This window comes from Lepisosteus platostomus, chromosome 15 (assembly GCF_059453375.1).
Source record: "Lepisosteus platostomus isolate fLepPlt1 chromosome 15, fLepPlt1.hap1, whole genome shotgun sequence".
NCBI lineage: Eukaryota > Metazoa > Chordata > Actinopteri > Semionotiformes > Lepisosteidae > Lepisosteus > Lepisosteus platostomus.
The window spans coordinates 15,097,953-15,118,903 of record NC_142625.1 but is presented as its reverse complement, the minus strand read 5'-3'; the positions used below and the strand labels follow the sequence as shown (position 1 = coordinate 15,118,903).

The following is a 20,951-nucleotide window of genomic DNA, read 5'->3' as shown; positions in this document are numbered from 1 at the left end:
TTTTCCAGGTGTGGCCAACGTGATTCAGGGGGTCTGTGGAAGAGGGTTGAGCCAGTGGCTAAACAAACTGACATCTTCCGATGTGGTTTTGGGACTCTTATCTGAATTTTGTGTAATATGCTGTAACTGGAGGGCGCCACACTAGTGCAGTGGTCAGCATTGCTGCTTTGCAGTGCTGGAGCCCTAAGTTCAATTGCAGACCAGGGGTGCTGTCTGTGTGGAGTTTGTATGTTCTCCTTGCAGTTGTGTGGGTTCCCTGCAAGTGCTCTGGTTTCTGGTTGTGTGCCTTGGATGGACTGGCATCCCAGCCAGAAGTGGGAGCTTTAAAGTTGGATGGACGTTGTAAATGGGACATTTTGAGAGATAATTAACCTTTAAGAGAAAGAATTGAACATCTATATTAAGCATTATTACTGGTGCTTAATTACTGTGTACAGCAGATACTTAATACAGATAAACTGCTTGTAATCACTGCTGAATGAACATCTTATCAGTGCTACAAATTCTATCAGCAAATGTGAAAGTATTTTATGTAAATCCGTTATTAAGATAATTCAAATACTGTAGTCCCTTTAAAAACAATGAAAAAGATCAGATGTTCTTGAATGTATGCTGTAATATTTTTGGGATTTTTTGATAACTGGTCATTTCATTTGTTGGCATACACAAAAATAAAGAAAAATACATGTTTCCAAAGCACACCTGTTCAAGAGTAAATGCACTTTAATTGGCCGTGTCCTCAGGAGCCAGTCACAGTGTATTTGAAGGTTGCAGACATTTTGTTAATCTTATGTAAGCATCCTTCCCTTGTCAACACGTTCTTTATCAACCCTTCAAAACCCTAAATGAGACCGATTTCTCATTTGAAATCTATCATTTCAAAATATTGTATTTCATCCTGTTCATTTTTGGATTTTTCTTTGTTTCCTGTTGTCATGAAGGGGCAATTCATGCCATCCTATTAAGCGCTTACATTTTAATAACCCACTTTGAAGAACATCCTAATGGAAAGGCTTTTAAGGAGGGCTTTAACTGTAGCCTCTCTTGCCCTGTGCTTAAAACACCTGCTCTTGAGAGTTATACTCAGAGAGCATTTACCCAAATCCTAGCTAAATTGGGCTAACTGGGTGCTATGAAGCTTGCGTGTGCACACACATGTGATATTAGCTCCAGCAGGACATTACACATTTTACAGGCCTTTATATTGGTGGAAATGCAGGATTTAATGGACCTCTTAGCCATTAACTGTGATAGTGCACTTCAGAAAAGTAGGTAATACTGACTGTGTATCTATTTGAGGTATTTTGGCTTTTAGGGGCTAGTCTGTTGTAAATAAGCTCAAACCTAGCGCTCGAAGTTTAAGGAGATGAGATACAAAAAAGAGACTGGATGTCCATCTTTGCATTGTTAGGTGATGGTAGCTTATTGATTATAATCAAACCAATTTGTGATTTCATCATGAATGAAATCGAATCATTGGTGTTCATCTTCGGTGACAGTGTGGTAGTTTGATCTGTCCATTGATGATACCATAGAGGAGGGATTCCCATATTCAGTCCAGAACCAACCTTAATTCCCTTTTTGCTCCAGGGTATTGCTCCATTTCCTGGTCTGCATTAGTTACTTGGGTTGGCTTTGTCAAATCCTTAAAGATGTTGGGCACTTCTTGTTGCTTGTAGCTTATTATGGAATTTCTTTGCACCACGTTCAAGTTAAGAGTTTGTCAAAGTGATTTATTTCACAAGCATTGCTTCCACCCTAACACAGGACGTGTGAGTGGAAATAGTTGTAATCACCTGAAGCTTGTTTATACAATGTTTTGATCTGTTACTTTTGATCAGAATTGTCTACACTGAAGCCGATTACAAACATCAATGGGGACAGTAGTCAGTGTATGATATCGGTTGCCATTTGTACTTGTTCTATATTGCACAGATTTAGTGACCAAATGAACGTCTGATTTAGGGGTGTCTAATTCCAATAACGAACAGTATCTGAATTAAGACTGCTGCAAGGGCAAACATAGGCTTTTTGTTAGTTGTACGGTGGGTTAAGCAGGCTGGTCTGTCCCCAGTGAGACACTGTGATCTTTGGGTAATGTGGGTGTGGCAAAGCAGGACATAAGAAATTAGAAAGTGTTTTTTCTGGGTGGTGTGCGGAAATACACAGTACAACAAACTACTGTCGTCCTAGCATCAATACACTGTGCCTGTCTTTGAACATATTTTCCAAAAATATTTTAAGATATAATACAGGTAGTGGTCCGATAATGGACAGGCAGTACCGCCTGTATATATGCACTGTGGAAGCGGTCTCTGCAGGAACTCTTCCTCCATGAGAAAGGCAGTCCGCTCGTGCCTGGTTGCTGGAGGGGGAAATGCTCTCTCAAGCCTCATTCCAGAATATCCCATAAATGCTTGATGGGGCTCAGATCTGGTGACTGAGAAGGTCTTGACAAATGGATGACATCAGTGTCAGGCTCATCAATCCACTGGGCTCTGTGGATGGGGCACTGTCATCCTGCCAGGAAAGACATGCCGCAACATCAGGGGAAGACGGTCACTCTGTACCATGAAGTATTTTAATTTTGATTGGTGCCAGTTGGTACCCGTGGGCAGTGCAGTCAGCTAGATGTGGAAGAACGCAGCATTTATGTACAGGGGAAGTGTGCGTAGCCAACTCGACACATTTCTCACATGGCTGAGATGCTGCTGCCTTTAAAAAAAAAAAAATCTCACTTTTGTCAGATTTTGAATTCAGATCAATTCTGGAAAAATAATATAGCTTAATTTTATGTGAAATTGTCCAGGTTTTGTTTAATGCTGTGCTCTTGAACCCCCTTTTTGGGGGACATTTGTTACAGATGGGGGGCTTTTCATTGTGCACATGTATTTTGGAATTACTTATTCAACCTCCTTCAGGGTTCTTTCTGAATCTTCTGGTCCTGTGCTTTGCTTACTTTTCATTTTTGTGGATATGTTGGAATTTTCTGTGGTAAAAAAGGCAGGCAGGGATTAGCTCTAGGCGAGTTTGTTTTTTGTACGTGAGGTGTTTTAAAGTGCATAACAAAATGAAATGGACCTTTTAAAATACCCCAAATCCTTGCTTTAATTCTTTAATTTCATTCACTTAGGGCATAAGTGACTAGATGGAAGAGCTAATTCTGTTCATCTGTTTTTAAATAAGGACCATAAACAGGAACAGCGATACAAAATCCATTAGAGTTGTTAAGAAAATTCAGTTTGAAAGGGCTCTGGGCTTGCTGTAGGCTTTTGTAACTGCCCGTTTAGCAACAGCAACATTTGCTTATATTTTAAACATAAACAGTCCTTTCCAGTTTTGGATTTTGTTCCAGGCAATTAGCTGCTACCAAGCATTATGGGATTGTTGATTTGTGCCAGCTGTTGTCTTTGACTTTTGAGTTATGAAAGGTCACAGCCATTCCTGGCTGAAGCCACCTGCTTCCTGTTGAGAGCTGATGTTGTTTAGTTTTGAGCAGAAATTAACCAAGAGACTATGGGCACCGAGCAGTCAGTGCTCCTTTGAGCTCCCAGACTCCTCAGAGCACAGGTTTTTACTAATAAATATTTACTAACCTCCGTACGAACTGCAATAAACTAAAGTGAGGGTGCCACGCTAGTTTTTCCACTTGTACTGTACCTCTCCAGTTAGGTGTCATGCTTGAAGAGGCACTGTACTGTGGTGTGGGTGGCAGAGACCAGCACAGCACGAAAAACGCTTATAAATTGTGGCATTTGATTCCTGATTTGTTCAGGAATGAGCTGCTTGCAAACAAATTGCTGTTGTACCCACATTACGTTAATGTTAATGTTAGTTTCCTATGTTCCATTCAAGAATTTAATTACCCAGCAATAAGTTTAAAAAAAAAAATTGAAAGTCCTGCTTAATCCAATTAATTTTGCCTTTACCATCTTGTCATCTTCTAAACCCATTAATTTTGTGCTAATTAAACAGTTCATATATTCATAGAAACTATTTTGTACAGACCCACATTCTATTGTGCTAACGGGGGACTGAACTTGAATTATTCTTTTTCAAACGGTGCCTACAGGCGCAGTTATGTCTTTGTTTGAGATTTGCTTGAAATACGCAACATTTTTCCTCTCCTAGACTCAACGAATTACTACTCTGTTTATAAAGCCCCACTGCTCTGTAGTCTGAACGGCATACCCAGATCTGTACACTTCACCCCAGACTCCCAGCTTGATTACAGAAATCGAATTTTACCTCTATGCAGCGATTTAAGTATATCCCTAAAAAGCCATCCAGTTTTCAGAAATTGGTCGATGTCTTCAGGTCTTATGTTGTAGTACTCGGACTTAAAAAAATGACACTGGCAAATGGTCTGTTTGCTCCACCCCGTCTCTCCAGTTTCTCAGTCTCATTCACATGGACATTTGCTTAAGCTCAGCACCTGCCGCTGAGTCAGCTAAGAGGGAGATTTGATTAATCCCTCTAGATGCGCCGGGGATAGACCTGTTTACACTTCAGGGGATCACCCATCGCTTTAAACACCTCTGTGTGCTTGACCTGGAATTACTGTGCCTGAAAACAGATGCCTCCAACTGTGCTGTTCTTCACGATGCTCGCCTGAGGGTCAGCTGTGGCTCACAGTGGCAGCTCCCTGAGCGCTGACTGCTGATGCCCGTTTGTTGTCTCGCTGGGCCTGTCTCTCCCTGTGCTGTGGGTGACAGTGACAGTGGCTAAGCCGCAGAGCTTTTAAACTGGCAGAGAGACAGACCCATCCATCAGTTTTCTAACCTATTTATCCAATACAGGGTCCAGGAGCGTCTATCCCATGAGCAATGGGGAGCCGGATATGCCCTGCCCTGGATGCCACACACAGACACACACACCAGGACTAATTGTCCTAGAAGCCAATTAACTCACCCAATCTTTGGATTGTGGGAGGAAACTCATTTGAGTATGGGGAGAACATAGAAACTCCCCACAGATAGCCCCCCAGTAACTGAACCCAGGGCTCCAGTGCTGTAAGGCACCAATGCCAACCACTGTGCCACGATGGTGCCTGCGAAGAGATACTATCAAATAAAGCTGCATAGCTGATTCGCATCTTAATTCAGAACCAAGAAAGTCTGGGGCGTTACCACCATTTAAACATAAGATTAGATTTTGAAAAGGCAAAACCAGAATATTAATTTTGTTTTTGCAGCCCTTTCATCAGGTGGAATAAGGTGTGTAAAAGCATGGCATGCTGTCGCAGGATGAGTGGATGAGTCAGAAGAAAAGCTTCCCGTAGTTCTGTGCTGCACTCAGCAGGGCTGGCCTTTTCATAGAGTGATAGCTCACCTGGGTGTGTGGCAGACTACGGGATGGGATGAAAAGCACTGTAATGTCAGGGGGTCTTTGGGCAGTGGTGTGCTTTAAAAGCTACAAACAGAAATGGGCAGAAGTGGAAAGGGTGGGCTTGGCCCGTTGTCACAGCCTTGAAGTTCAGCCAAGTGTCAAACCAGCGGACGGGGAATGGCACTCTTGATGTTTCAGGGTTTTCCCAGAGTAAGGGTGGGATATCGCAGGTGGGAAAGGTCTGACTGAATGAAGCCAGAAACGCAAAAAACATCTAAAAACATGCTAAAAGTTACAAATGCGAGGAAGTCATTCAGTAAATTCCGTTCTTTGCATTGCTCAGAACATGATTATACAGTACATAATAATAATAATTGCTTACACTTATATAGCGCTTTTCTGGACACTCCACTCAAAGCGCTTTACAGGTAATGGGGACTCCCCTCCACCACCACCAATGTGTAGCATCCACCTGGATGATGCGACGGCAGCCATAGTGCGCCAGAACGCTCACCACACATCAGCTATCAGTGGGGAGGAGAGCAGAGTGATGTAGCCAATTTATAGAGGGGGATTATTAGGAGGCCATGATTGGTAAGGGCCAATTGGAAATTTGGCCAGGACACCGGGATTATACCCCTACTCTTTTCGAGAAGCGCCCTGGGATTTTTAATGACCACAGAGAGTCAGGACCTCGGTTTTACGTCTCATCCGAAGGACGGCGCCTGTTTACAGTATAGTGTCCCCATCACTATACTGGGGCATTAGGACCCACATGGACCACAGGGTGAGCGCCCCCTGCTGGCCCCACTAACACCTCTTCCAGCAGCAACCTTAGTTTTTCCCAGGAGGTCTCCCATCCAGGTACTGACCAGGCTCACACCTGCTTAGCTTCAGTGGGTTGCCAGTTGTGAGTTGCAGGGTGATATGGCTGCTTTACAGTACAAGCATTGGAGCCACATGTAGTCCTGAGGGATTACTGAATGTGCCTCAACAACATTGTGGTATTCACCTGCGCATTCTTTACAGCTCGCGTGTAGGAAACCTAGCTTCCGTCTCATTTGTGCTTGTCTGTGCATTCATATAAATAACCAGTTAGTCGTCAGAAGTCGTGTCTTGTTATTTTTCTGTGGGGAATCTGAGAAAATATGTACAATATCCAAAACACACCCAGAAAATGCCTTGAAATGAATCCCTTGCTGTCCTCAAGAGCAGCAATGCAGTGAACTGAAGGAATATAAAATCTGTACTACTGTTTCTAGTCGTCCTGCCTATTCCTCAGTTTCTTCCAATAATATTGCCATTGTACATGGTAACATCATTGTAATACGAAGCACAATGTAAACGGAAACTTTTCTACAGAAATCCAGAGTACAAATTGAAGTTGCTATATGGTCAAAAGCAACCATTATTTAACACTAGACTCATGGATAACTAACCAAACAACTTTGTTTTGTGCTGCTTAGTATTGTGCGGTCAATGTGCACACAAATTTCAGGTTCATGGTTTGGCAAATCATGAACCACACTTTCGGGTGGGATTCTCCTCATGTCCCTAAACGACCCCCTCAGACTGAAACGCTGCTGGTCATGGAGAAAAGGCTTCCATTTTAAATTTGCAGCTGTTGAAGCTGTTTTACGAAATTGGAGCAGTGCTCAGCCCCTCAGCAGTCCTTGTGTTCTGGGAGGTTGACGGGATTTATAAGATTGTGAAAAACTTCCCCTCAGAAAATCCCTGTGAGTCATGTTTCTGAAAAGCGCCGCTGATCTCAGCCCATTAGCTTCAGGCCACAGAACAAGATCCTTCCCTGTGTTGCCTGATGCCTGGCTTGAAATTTTCCACCCTCATGTGTTGTTTGAGCTGAAAAAGGAGAAGCTCTGTGCTACACACATATTAATTACTGACACTCTGAGGTGTGGGCGTCCCTGGAGGGTTTCAAATTGTTTTATCTAGATTGTTCTGTCCCATTGGAGTTTTCTCCTCATTGCCTAGAGAGATCCTAGAGCGCTTTTATAGATACTTTGGTTTTAAACTAGACCTTGTTTTCCTTGACCTGCAAAAATGAATTTTTCATTTGGCAAACACAGAATAGTTCCTTCAGTTATTTTATACTGGTTAAGTTTCTAACAGTTTTCCATTGGGTTTTTTTTCGCTAAAGCGCTAATAATGTCAAGGTTTTTACCTCTCATTTTTTATGTCCAATTTAAAGTGGGTCCACCAGGAAGTTCAATATACATTAATCCGTTAAGTGTAGATGTCTGATGACATCTGAGAACAAACACTGTTGTTTTCCACTGAACTTGAATAATGAGCTTGTATTAATCGGGAAACGGCATCCTTAATAACCTGTTGCCAGGTTATAGATTGAACAAACCTTTTTTTTTAAGAATGAAGAGACTCTTGATGAACTCTGAAGTGTTCCATTAGTGTTCAGAAAGAAATAGTCAGCTAATAGCCACAGAATTCTTTCTGCCTGCCATCAGCAGTGCTGAACTTCAGTAGAGGAAAGTGCTTGGCTATTATTACATTTCATCTTATCTGAAAGGTCAAGTACACAAGTTACGAGATTAGCCAAGATCTCAGTGCCTGGGTGTCTGCTGTGCTGCGCGATCTCTTGTTCTTCTTCACACATGCTTCCATTCCATGCAGTCCTGCAAATGCTCACAGTGTTCGGCTGCTTTTTCTGAAGCCGTTAATCCAACCAGCTGATACAGATGACACACTGGGGTGTGGCTGTTGGGAGGCTACCCAGAAATGAGCCAGTTATGTCAACCACACTCTCAGGCCGTATGGAGAGGTGCTGTTTCAGGTCTTAAGGTTTTTAAGTCATGGTTTTGACTCTGCTGGCTTTACAGTTGGAAGTTAAGCAGTTCATCTTGAATCTGTGAATATTTTTACTTCGCTCTTCTTTGGAGCGAATCTGTCAGTGGAGGCGATGTATGTATTTTAAGGACTTTTCAAGTAAGGAGCATTAATTACTGCATTTGAGATTAAGACTAGTTCTGCATAATAATGAAGACTCCATTGTGCTCTTTGGTCCCTGCTTTGAGTGAATTGTTTATTAATAGACCTGTTTTCTCTTAGTTATGAATGAATACAAAATACATCTTTCTGTTAAACGTGAAGCACACCGTGAGAGCACTGCAAACTGTGAGCATATCATTGAGTTGTTCCCTCCATCCCTGGAGAGAATTTTAAAAATATCTTCCGTCATTGGAGTTGTAGTTCTGTCACAAACAGCCAGTAATTTAGGATTAATAAACCACTAATAGTGCATTTTTATCCAAGTTGGTTTGCAGTTTTTAGCTGGTGAGTCATTCTTAATTCTTGCTTTTATTTGCACTTAACCGCTTGTATTTTGTTTTCTGTGCTCTACACAGCAGCCCTGACTAACAGTATTTCTTTATTCTTATGATTATAGTTGCCATCACAGCTGAAGACGTAGAGGCAGTTGTGGGACAGTGTCTGCTGACAACTTTGCTGAAAACAGCTTATTCATTTCATGTTTTTACCACCCTGAAGAGTCTCGTTTGTTAGCCTGCATCTCCAGAAATAGCAAATGTTACAGTACTTGGCATTGTGATGATCTGAAGAGGGGTATTGCAGGGACACCCCCCTGCTCCCTACCCCCTTTTGAATGTGTGAAGGAACCGATCGTGTTCCAGCTCTCAGCCCGAGCCCGATCACTTGAAGAAGGGCGGCCAGAGAGACGGCTCACACAGACCAGTTGTCAGTCGCGGTGCCCTCTTCTGAAGTCACAGATGGCACTAAACACTGTCAGACAGCTGTTTTGCCAAATTCTTTTTGGACCTGCTATGATTGCAGAGGTAGTAAAATGATATCCAAAGACCTGAAGTAGAAATCGAGCTTTGACTTGTTTTCATAGGTGATTGGTATCCAGCTTCTTTCCCAGTGAGGACTGTTTCCAGGTCATTTTGGAGTGTGAACTATCAAGGGACAGAGCTGAGTTGGTAGTACTGTACTTTATGTGACTGGCCTGTGTTTGTGACAAATTACTCCTTTGTATCTCATCCTTGCAAGAAAGATTTTGGTTTCTGGCTATCCTACTTTAAAGCCGCTGTGATAATAAATCTTCTCAGTGACTTCTCAATGCCAGGATGCAATGGATCAGATGTAGTAAATAATCATGGCTTACAAATGGAAAGAAATGATTTATGCTTTGTATTTTCTTGTCAGAGTGCTTGCCATAGGCATGTTGGCTTGTCCCTGCTTCTGTTTTGGCTAGGATCATTTGCAAAGCTGCCTAACTCGGACAGTAAACAAAGCACCTTGCATGAAAATTGGGTGGGTAGCCGAGTTTGCTTGCACGAGCTTTAATGACTACTTTATCTGGTTGCTGCTTTTCTTCAAAGTGACAAAGCATCCATTTCTAGAGATGGGTATTTTGCTGGGGGCAATTTGGGTGTCTTATCTGGGATTTGAACGTGAGGTCTGCCAGTTACGAGTTCAAAACTTGAGCTTTTAGAGCAGTGATTGTCTGTCCTGATTCTGGAGTGCAATAGGGTCATTAACTTTTTATATATGCGTGTGTGCTTTGATTGCTTAATAATTCAATTCGATCTAATTCTTTAATTAATGGAGTATCATTGTCATAAAGTACTATAGTTAACTTGCAGGGTGTTTTGCTGATTGTACAACACATGCATTTACCTTTCTCCAAGGGCTCTATCATGCTTTACTATACTTCTCAATGCTTTTGTCATGTGTGCAGTCATACCTGCCTTAATCTGCAGTGCCACACAAGCAGTGATCACGTTCACTGTACTAAAAGCCTGGTCTCCTGCTACTGGAGGCTTCACAAAGCGTGTGAAGCTGGTTGCGTTTGTATAGCGCTGTTCATTCTAAAGGACTCCGGAACTTGGCCTGTATGGTGTAGTTCTGCCCCACTGCAGTGCAAATTCCCTGGTGAGAGGAGTAATGACTTCACCGATTGAATTATGGGAAAACTTTAGGGAGGCCAGACAGAGCAATCCGGAAACCTGATTGCTTTAAAAACAGTTTAAAACTATTACTTGGGGGTTGAAATAAGGATGTACATCTTGAATGAAAGAGTACATGAAATGCGTCACGGTATCTAGTGAATGCAGCATTCTTGAAGCACTATTTTATCGTATTGACTCCTGGTCTGCTTTGTTTCACGTTGCCAGATTTGCACTTGCTTGGTGCTTCTGAGGAATTTCTACTGCTAGCCGAGTTCTCTGTTCTGGGGCTGGTGGGGAACAGACCTTGTAGCAGCAAGCTCTCCACCACCCTGCAAAGCAAGCTGAAACATTAAGGATCTGTCAGCCAGAGCGCAGGACCCAGACACGCGCGGCCTTGAGACAGAGAGACCTCCGTCCTGCGCAGAGTTCAAGATCCCACACGAAACGGCAGCAGGCAGCAGTGGCCTCATTTATTTCTGTGGCAAGCACAAGCAAAAAGCCCATTCGAGCTCAATACATTGACAGCCCCCACAGGCGACATCGTATTGATGTGAACTCATCAGTGCGCGTCTAATCCATTCTTAATGCCTCCCTTCATCTTTACTGAAAATATTTTCTGCTCTCTGTGAGTCTACACTCCACTGGGACAGGGACATGTCCTCTCGGACCGAGTACCTCGGTATGAATAAACCTTGGGTGCGCAGTCTGCTGTGCTGGAAAAGCACCTGTGTTTGGCAAGAGACATTACAATAGGTGAAGAAGGGCTTGGCCTCATTAGAATGTGCCTCTTGTGGGAAACTGCGGTGTTGACACACTGCTGAGCCCAGCCTGCGAAAGGGAGGAAGGATATCGGGGGGCACTTTGTGACTGGTTTCAAAAGACCGGCTTTTTTACAATGCAGGATCAGTGCACACCGACAATGCGAATTGAGGAAAGGAAATAAAACTCCCTTTTGTTTGAAGTAGGTTGGTAGTCAGGCAGGCGGCCTCTTGCATCATGTGAAATTATAGGATCCATTGGTAAATGCTAGGCCATACAGTGCGTGAAAGGAGCCTCATAGCAGCATTGGCCTATTTTCTGTTTTTGTGAAAGCAAGTCTTGCAGAGTTGTGTGGTACAAAGAGCTAGCTCCCTGGGTCTCATCAGCAGGGTCTTGCCGTCTTTATTTTTGCTCGCAGTGTGGAATCAGAAAGCCGGAGCCCTGCAGAATTTTTGGTAAGTAAAACGGCAAAGGATCTCTTTCATCACACTTCAGCGCACTGTTGGCCAGTGGGAGCCTTTGTCCACACTGAGGTCTGGGGAATTAAGTACAATTTGAAAAGCGAGTGCGATGTGTCCGTGAGCTGGGGAGAGGCACTGAAGCGCTCACGTTGCCATCTCATCTCGGTGCCAACAGTTTCGTTTTGTTTAAATAAGGCGTGCACTTCACATTGTAAGAGCGACTCTGTATTCGTCAGATCAGGAAACAATGAAAAGTGCACATCCGCCAGAAGCCTGCGCTTAAAAAAAATCTGGGAACCAAAAAAAAAAGTATGAAATTCCTCTGAAGAATGAATTTCCTCTGTATGATGAATGGGCAAGTGTATGGTGTATTATATGTAATGATTATCTCTGAATTATATGTTATAATAATTGATGGTGGTATTCTTTATTTATATATAACCTGGATTAATTTGACATTTTCAATCAAAAGTGTTTGTTTCTCTTTACAAGCAGGTGAAGATATGCTCTATAAACCACACAAACAGCCGAGTCAATATTCCTGAACAATAGGAGCATTGACAAAAATATTTCACCCTACCTTTTGTCTGGGCTCAGAGCTGTGTTTAGTCAAATAACAAGGGTCTGTTTTCTCGTTCCTAGTATCTTTCAGTTCTTTTAAAAAAGCAAGGAAAGGCATGGGGCTGAGCTGCGTGTTGTGTTGATGTTACTCTTGATTGTGTTCATTCATTTCTTTTGGTGGGAAAACGGTCGTTTCACCAGCACTGTGATTTGATGGTGTGGTGTCATTGGAAACCGCGAGGAAATACGGTGGGGGATATCTTTCAATTTTCCGTAGTGCAAGAATAAGTGTTGAATGCTTCTGCTGGTTGGGTTTTTCTTCTTCAGAGTCATAATTAATGCAGCCTGATGCGATGAGCTCACACGTGTCCCAGGAAAGACAATGTGGTTATTGTAAGTGAAGGGTACGTGGCACAGTGATTCTGTCACACCCACTTACCTCGGGTAACACAGAAACACACCAGGCTGTGTCAAGTTGATTTGTTTGTTGACATCTTTTAAAACATTTTCAGCATTACACTAAACATGGAGGAAAACAAGTTACCCTCCTCTGCAGTCGTACTTGAGATGCTGAACTACATGTGAGTGATAGTGAAGGGGGTTCTTCTTTGGGGGGGGAGAAGGAGTTTTATTTAAACAACCCAAAAAAGTTACCTCTGAAGTTAAGAGACAAATCGGATGATTCTGTGCGTGTCTAATCCAGCATACGCTACGTTCTAGAGTTCGTTATTCACCCAAAGCTCGCCTGCAAGTGAGCTACATGCCCGATCCAACCAGAGGTGGGCCAGAAACGTGCCCAGGTTCCAGTGGCAGTGCCAGAGCCTGACCTGGTTCCTCTTGGCAAGGAATCTGACTCCTGAAGCTGTACTGTCTGACACAGATGGTATCAACCAAATATTGCAGAGCAAAGGATGTAAACGGTCTTTCTTACTTAATAATAAAAATAATGTACTGATTTTCTCCACCTTTTAGTGTGAGGTATAGTTTGTTTTTGACTGTCATGGAAGAATCCCCTGCTGACTAACATGGCTTTTTGACAGGAGAGGACAAAGCTCTGTCTTTTGCAGGAGGAAGTTAAGAATTTTACATAAAGTAAACATCACCTAGCAACAGGTGTGGGTGATGGGGTTATTTCTGACTGGATGTGCCGGGCCTCTCAGTGGTGCTGTTGATTTTGTAAGCAGGTTACAACAGATGATATTGATGGCTTCTCCCTTTTTTGCCTGAATCATTCTGTCTTGCACATCTGCTGTCTTCAGTTTTGGTAAGAGAATACTGACTGTCACTTTGGGAGTTGTTTTGCTCCTTAGTGCAAACCCAGCTAGTAATTAAAGGTTCCCTGAAATGTTAAAGCCTTGCTCCTGTGGCATTCTGTCAAAAGTAAGGGTTTGAATGCCATGTTCATTAATATAATTATTGTTTTATTATTTTGGTAGTCACCATTGTACAAACTGTAATTTTCCTTTCCTCTCCAGGGCAGTTCAGTGCTTTCAATTAAATCTGCTCTTTTAATGCTGACATTAACAGCATCAGGTTTGGTCATAATCCATCCACCCATTTTCTATCCACTTTAGCCAGTTCAGGGTCACATGGTAGCAGGAGCCTATCCTGACCAGCAATGGGAGCAAGGCAGGATACACCCTGAAGGGGACGCTGTCCATCGCAGGGCAAACGTGCAGACCCAGATCCATATACTCACCCTAGGGATGGTTTTTTTGAAGCTAGTTAGCTTACCAGTATGTCTTTGGACTGTTGGAGGAAACTGGAGCACCTGGAGGAAACCGCCACAAATGCAGGGAGAACATGCAAACTCCACACAGATAGCACCTCAGGAATTGAACCTGTCTCTGCTAATCACTGCACCTACACGCTGCTCCATCTCGTCATGATGTTCTAAGTAATTTCAGAGGATAGAGTCCAGTTCTTAGTTATTCTTGGATTGTGATACACAAATTGTCCATTAAACGGTATTAAAAAGTATCTTCACAATATTATTTTTCCTTATTTTGACCAATAGCCTCAGCAGAGGGAATCTGCCTCCCTGTACTGTAAGATTTAAACTCCGTTGAAAGCATGGAACAGGACCTGGAAGAGCTTGCATGCTTAGTTGGTGCCGTAAATTGGAATTAAGGCGAATCTCCCGTTTGTGCTGTGGGTGTCTCTGTGTTTTTGGAGAAGGAGTGGAAAGTATCCCTGTTTTTGTTTTCTATAACCTGTAACAGGAGATGATGTTTTTATTACTTTCAGAAGTATAAGAAAAGCTCCTCTGGGGCTCCACTTACATCGGTGCCCGACAAGGGAGTGAAAGCAGATCTGCTGACTCATGTACCTCGGTACTCTCGTTTTCTTTTGTTTATGATATCAGGCCAAGCTCCAGAGTCGGCTGAGCAGGTGGTGTGACTGGATATCATTCAACTTGTGATTATTTTACTATCTGAATCATCCCATAAAGAACTTGAGGGCCTTCGTGACGAATCTGAAAACTATCGGTATAGCAAAACTGGCAGAGTTAGATTTGTATGACTTACATTTATAGTTTAAAGGGTGAAGGAGCGTTTGTCTCGGATTTTCACACCCTCTGAAAATGTTCTGATTCTTTGTACAGGACTCTCCCCTCTCTTGATTATGACTTCTCAATCTGTAGTTACCTCAGACCCCGCAGACTGTCTTGAGCTCTTAAAATATGATGAAGGTGCAGTAGGTCTTAACTAAGCTGCACATTTATTATTCATTGCTAGTATAATGGCTGATGAGCTCTGATTGTTAGAATGATTGTTATAAAATAAGATTTGCATTTTTGTAAGATAGTTGCTTGTGATGTTTCCTTCTTTGGGGTTTAAAGTGGAGTTGCTCAGACCTTTCTCATTTTCTACATTTTGTTTCGGCTAAGCTCTTCACTTCTTTTTTTTTTTAAAGGCTAATGGAACGTTGAGACCTTGTTTTCTGAAACTGTTATCAGGTTTCAAAGAGCTGAACAGAATTAGAAATAAGTATAAGCATTGTGCCAAGTGCTGGGTTTAATAGTTCACTCCCCCCTGTTGAGGAGTACTGTTTCAATAACAAGGTGCCTGGAATTCAAACACCTGGGCCCAACCAAAACTAACAGCGCTTATTACAGGAGTGCGATTCACAGCATAATTCACAGAAGTATTGCTAGATCTTTAACTGGCGTCTCCACCACTAGCGGGGGGAGACTGTTTTTGAACAAACTAAGGACTGGGTTTCTCGCCATGGTGCTGTATTGCCAAAGCAGTGTATTTCTTAAACGAAGGCTGGAGTTCAGAAAAAAAAAGATCTCATTAAGAAAATAAAGAAGTTCAATGTCATTTTGAGCTCAGCTGTGACGAACTTCAGAGCACACAGGGAGTCTTGAGGACCCAGATTCAGAGCCCGATATAGTATCAGATCGTTATGCTCAGAAACAGGAATGTTTTCCACTTGATAAAAAAAAAACAACTCCCTGTGTATTAATAATATATTTATTGCAGTAGAGCAAATCAGCTTCATTTTCTTGCCTGAAGGGATGAAATCTCTGTTTGTTCGTAATAATTGCAGTTAATTAACCATCTACATTTATAAATGGCATACAGGGAGAAATTGGGGGGCAGGAGTGACAATTTGAGCTCAGTGCAGAGTTTGGGGAAACAGCAATGCTGCACTAATGAGGATCATTTCTCTTTCAGATCTATTTGGAAATAGGAATGTGATCTGCTGTGGGTTGCAGCCTTTTCTGTGGAGATATGCACAGTTTTCTGTTCCTCATTGTTGAGTTAACTGACCGAATTAACTAACAAGAGAAGTTGAACAATTCTTGAAATAAAACATTTTCATTTCAGGAATTGTTTATCGTGGAAGTCACATTTATTAAAAGATCAGTATCGGGATATCATCCATCCAATTTCTAACCGCTTCCTCCAATTCAGGGTCTCGGGAGAGCCGGAGCCTATCCCAGAAAGCAACAGGTGCAAGGCAGGATACACCCTGGACTGACTGACAGTCCACACACACACCAGAGTTTTCCCAGAAGCCTGTTACCTACCAGTATGTGTTGGAACGTGGGAAGAAACCAGAGCACCTGGAGGAAACCATATGAACATGGGGAGAACATGCAAACTCCACACAGATAGCACCCAAGGTTCAGATTTGAACCTGGGGCCCAGCACTGTGAGGCAGTAATGCTTACCACTGTGCTAGCATGCCTCCCCTGACAAGACATGTGGTTTTCAAAATTACAGGTCATATAATCAGCTTAATATATAGAACGATTTGAACAGTTTGAGCTAAAAAGAAAATAAGTACATACAACTCGAAATTATTTTAAAGCCGGTTATCACTATTGTAGAAAATCTGCTTTTGGGTCTAACATTTTGGTTTGACTGTATAGTTTTTAAAGCAGGCATTGGCTCAGCGCATGGAAATAGATTTCTTTGCCATGCTAACGAAGGCGAATGCAAATGCGGATATTTGCCTGCCGTTGTTGGACCCAGATCGCAGTGGAGCCTCACTGCAGCCACTGTAGATCTGTACAGCCTCTCAGGCAGTCCTGATACGTTGATGGAGGCTTGTTCCAAATGAAAGCACTTCAGGGCTCCTTGGGCGATTGCTGAATAAATGATGCAAGCGGTTTCAGGTTCAGTGTGTTAGGAGTAGGCATTTGGTTTGGTTGATCTGGGAAAATGAGGGGATATGCCTCATCACATAGGAATTTTCACATTGATGTTGCTTTGAACATAAATACGGAGGAAAAAACTAAATACTTCTTACCACATGCTTCATATTCCAACAAATAAGGATTTTTGAAATGCGATAAATCGGGTGATGTACTGAGGTAACTGTAGATGTGTTATTTTGCAGTAAAATGAAAACACATTTTAGGAATGTAAAATTCAGTATTAGCCTTCATCTTTTTTTTTTTTATCCTAACCGAAGGAAAGGGTTCTGAGAAAAGGAAGCAAGTAGATTGTTTTTTTAAAGGATCGTGAGTAGAAAGAGAAGGTTGTCCAGGCTTTGTTCTAAAGAAATGTGTCTTTTGTGACGGCGAATATTCAAAAGCTCCTCTCACCCCTGTTCAGCTTTGACTTTCGACTTTGCAGTGGACCACTACCAGGTTTTGGGAGTTTGACGTGTTCAAAAATAATTCTACTAGTTATGTAAAAATCAAGTAAACAAGTTGAGAATCCCGGATAAACGATCTCCGTCATATATCGATTTTTTCCACGACTAGAGCAGAGGTCTCAAACTCAACTGAGACCTGTCTTCTGTTTTTTGTTCCACCTAATGGCAGGTACATAGTTGTTCTAATGGTTTAATTAAAAGTGTAATTGTACTACTTCTAACCTGACTCTGAGGTATTTTATTGTTAAATGTACCTTTGACGATGTGAAGGGTTCATTCAGTCATCTGTAAAAGACTTCAGGGAAAATACTAAACTGAGAGGTATTGAAACACAAAAAAGTATTGGTACTTTAACTCATTTTGTTGAGTTTTTAAGAGCATTCTCTTAAAAACATTACATTCTTGAAAGGTGCTTTCATTTTACTGCAAAATAATACATCTACAGTTACCACAGCACATCACACAATTTATAGAATTTTAAAAATCCTCATCTGTAAGATACATAAATGTCTAACAGACAGGACAGATAATTTATTTGTTTAATTGAGTATCTAGGTTCCAATAATAAAAACAAAAGACATTGGGCCCTGCAGGAAGTGTGTGTGAGATCGCTGATCTAGGGTGTTCTAAGACTGTTCTTTTTTGGAGGGCTGAGTACTCTGAACATTATAAACCCTAGATGGTACACATCTTTGGTGCTTTGTTTTTGGTTGACCTGTGCTCACAGTCACAACTAGTTGTGAATTTCCACCTGAAGGCAGACTCTAATGTTGGAGTACCAGCCAACAGTCCTTACAGCCCTGCCTTGCATGAAACACAAACAGAAAGGCTATTTTGTATAGTTACAATATAATCATGTTCTATTATAACTTGTGAGAATCATTTTTTTCTATATTGTAGCACACATTAGTGTATAAGGATTATGTCAAGTATGGAAGCATAGTTTAAATAAAGGAGAGAAACAACAAGAGAGGCCATTCTGCCCATCTGGCTGGTTTGATTGCTAAGGATGACGTGAAGTGAAAATCTTGTCCAGCCATTTCTTGAAAGAAGCCAGCTTCAGCAACATGGTTGGGTATGACATTCCAGACTCCAACAACCCTTTGCGTGAGGAAAAGCCTCCTGTTCTCAATGGACTTCCAAGCACTTTCCACTTGTGACTTCTGGTTTATGTTTCACTGCTCATTCTGTAGAAGCTCCGTGGTGAATTGAGACCCTGGGTGCTTCAATCACAGTCGCCCATAGTCTTCTCAGTTCAAAACTAAAGTGGTTCAGTTCCTTCAGCCTGTTGTATCTGGTTCCTAGTCACTGGACTGTGGGATCGTCCACAGTGGGAGATGATAGGAGTGTCTGATACATCGGCTCTTCTCACTCTGCTTTGAGAAACCAAGATGAAGGCTAATATCTCCTGGAAAACTCAGGCAGAGGCTCCTAACTCCAGTCCTGGAGGTCAGCTGGCTGGTTTTCATACCAGCTGAGCTCTAAAACTATGCCTTGTGTCCTATGAATCTATGATTCTAGTTGATGGCTTAAGTTGACCTGCTGCCTTCATTGCTTTTTTACACTTTAAGTAACATGCTTACTTCATGGACATTGTTTCCAACACCTTCAGCATACAGAACTTCACAGCAGCGTCTCCTGAACTTGCACCTAGCCTTATTTTTGACAAACCGGTTCGTAATAGGTGATCGATTTTTGATAAACTGGCAGAGGTGGGAATGAAAATGCATCAGCCACTCGCACAAGCTTGGTTTATCCCATTGGCTACATTTCAGACAACAAGGCAGAAAGCAGTTCTGAAACTCTGGAATTAATACCCAGCTGAAAGCAATTAAAACAACTCCATTCTCCCATGCAACCATTAGGCGTTTGAGTCCTCAGGAGCAGGATTATTGATAAAACAACTTATGCTCTCATTAAATAATGTCTTGTCAAAGCTGATGCAAAGATAATATCCGCAGAGTTGGTCTGTCTTTGTGTTGACTGGAAATGTTAGCTGAAATGCAAAACCCAGATAAGACAAAGAGTTGAGGCTCAGTGACAGGGCTTTTCTGAAACCAGTTGTTTACTGCTTAACTGAGGTTACAAAGAGACATGCAGAAGTGAAACTAAGATGTTATGTTAAAATTGTCCAGTGCATTTGTAAGACCTCATACAGCCTACACTATTGTGTACAGTTTTGTTCATTCTGCAACAAAAAAAAGCTATTCCTGCTTTGGGTGTCTTGGGAAGTTTTTAGGTCTACTGCAAGGATATCTTTTTTAGAGTGAACTGTTAATTAACCTCTGTATACAGCTCTACTTAGCTCCAACGTTTCCCAAAAGCAGGATAGAAATACTGTACATGCACATGATGTGAAGAATCACTAAACCAAGCTAACATATACCACAGCATACACTCTCTGACAACCTTCAATAGCAGGATAAAATTAGACTGAACAAACATATGACACTGTGGCTGCCAGGCAGAGTTTTCTGCAAAGCCAGGGGTGAACATTGTGCCAGTGGCATGGTTACTTGGCATTGTGTCACTTTATGTTTTTATAGTCTTTCAGACATCTGAAGTGTCATTTCAGGACACCCTAAGACAGTTCATGAAAGTGGATTGTGTAATGTATTCAACCATAAAACAGCTATGATCGTTAGGTATGCAATTACATTGATATTGATTTCTAGGAAAACAAAATCAGTTTCCTAGTACTATCAGGCCTCATAATTAGGCTATTAAAATACATTAGCAATACTAATGTTTTCACAACCACTTATCGGGAAAAGAAGAGCCGCTTTCTGGATACAGAGCATGTAAAGATATGAAAAATGGACTGTTGTTCACTGTGAGAGTATCTGTCTTGTATAGAGAACACCAGTGCATTTCCTACAGGGTGCATTTTCATGTGTTATTTTATACCCATTATAATAACAATGTGCATGATTTACAGTCTACCATTTTGCTTAATGGTTTGCAAATATAAACCCTAGCTTGTTCAGATCAGTAGACCTTCTGTGATTTTGTGGCACTGATTGTATTTTCTTACAGTATTTCTGTTTCGAAAATGTTTTCATTGTTGAAAAGTATTTTTATGCCAGTACTGTGTCTGTGCCATAATTTGTTACACATTATGTACTGTATTTGTTAATTTGAGATTGTTCTCTCATGGTTTACCTGTGATGAAACAGTTCACTATTTGCATTTTATCAATGGATTTTTACTTTTGGAGGACTGAAAGTGTGACAGTTAACACATATGATTATCAGTAGATGGTCTGGTGAATTGTACCTAGTACATTCTTGGTCACTTGGTCACTACAGCTGGCAGTAACAGACAACACTGTGCCGTCTATCAATTATTACAGTATTAAATACTGGTGAGGCTCGTGACCAGGAAGCTTGTCGTTGTAGTACATGGTGAAAGGCAGGGCTATACAGGCAGGACAGGACCCCAGTCCATCACAGGGCACAATGCAGGGCTATACAGGCAGGACAGGACACCAGTCCATCACAGGACACAAGGCAGGACCACACCCTGGACAGGACACCAGTCCATCACAGGGCACAAGGCAGGACCACACCCTGGACAGGACACCAGTCCGTCACAGGACACAAGGCAGGACCACACCCTGGACAGGACACCAGTCCATCACAGGACACAAAGCAGGACCACACCCTGGACAGGACACCAGTCCATCACAGGGCACAAGGCAGGACCACACCCTGTACAGGACACCAGCCCATCACAGGACACAAAGCAGGACACACCCTGGACAGGACACCAGTCCATCACAGGA

At 42.1% G+C, this 20,951-nt stretch overlaps 1 protein-coding gene across 3 annotated transcripts in view; it reads left to right on the top strand.

The window, feature by feature from the left end:
• The window catches only part of pkig (protein kinase (cAMP-dependent, catalytic) inhibitor gamma), a 38,925-nt gene that overhangs the window by 8,922 nt on the left and 9,052 nt on the right, over window positions 1-20,951 (top strand). Inside the window, exon 1 of one of the 3 annotated variants that reach the window (XM_088607991.1) lies at window positions 11,163-11,485. The exons of the other annotated variants lie outside the window; for them this stretch is intronic. The gene's annotated coding sequence lies outside the window, so the exon portion shown is untranslated. Of the gene's footprint in view, window positions 1-11,162; window positions 11,486-20,951 lie in introns of those variants that run through there. 3 annotated transcript variants of the gene reach the window in all.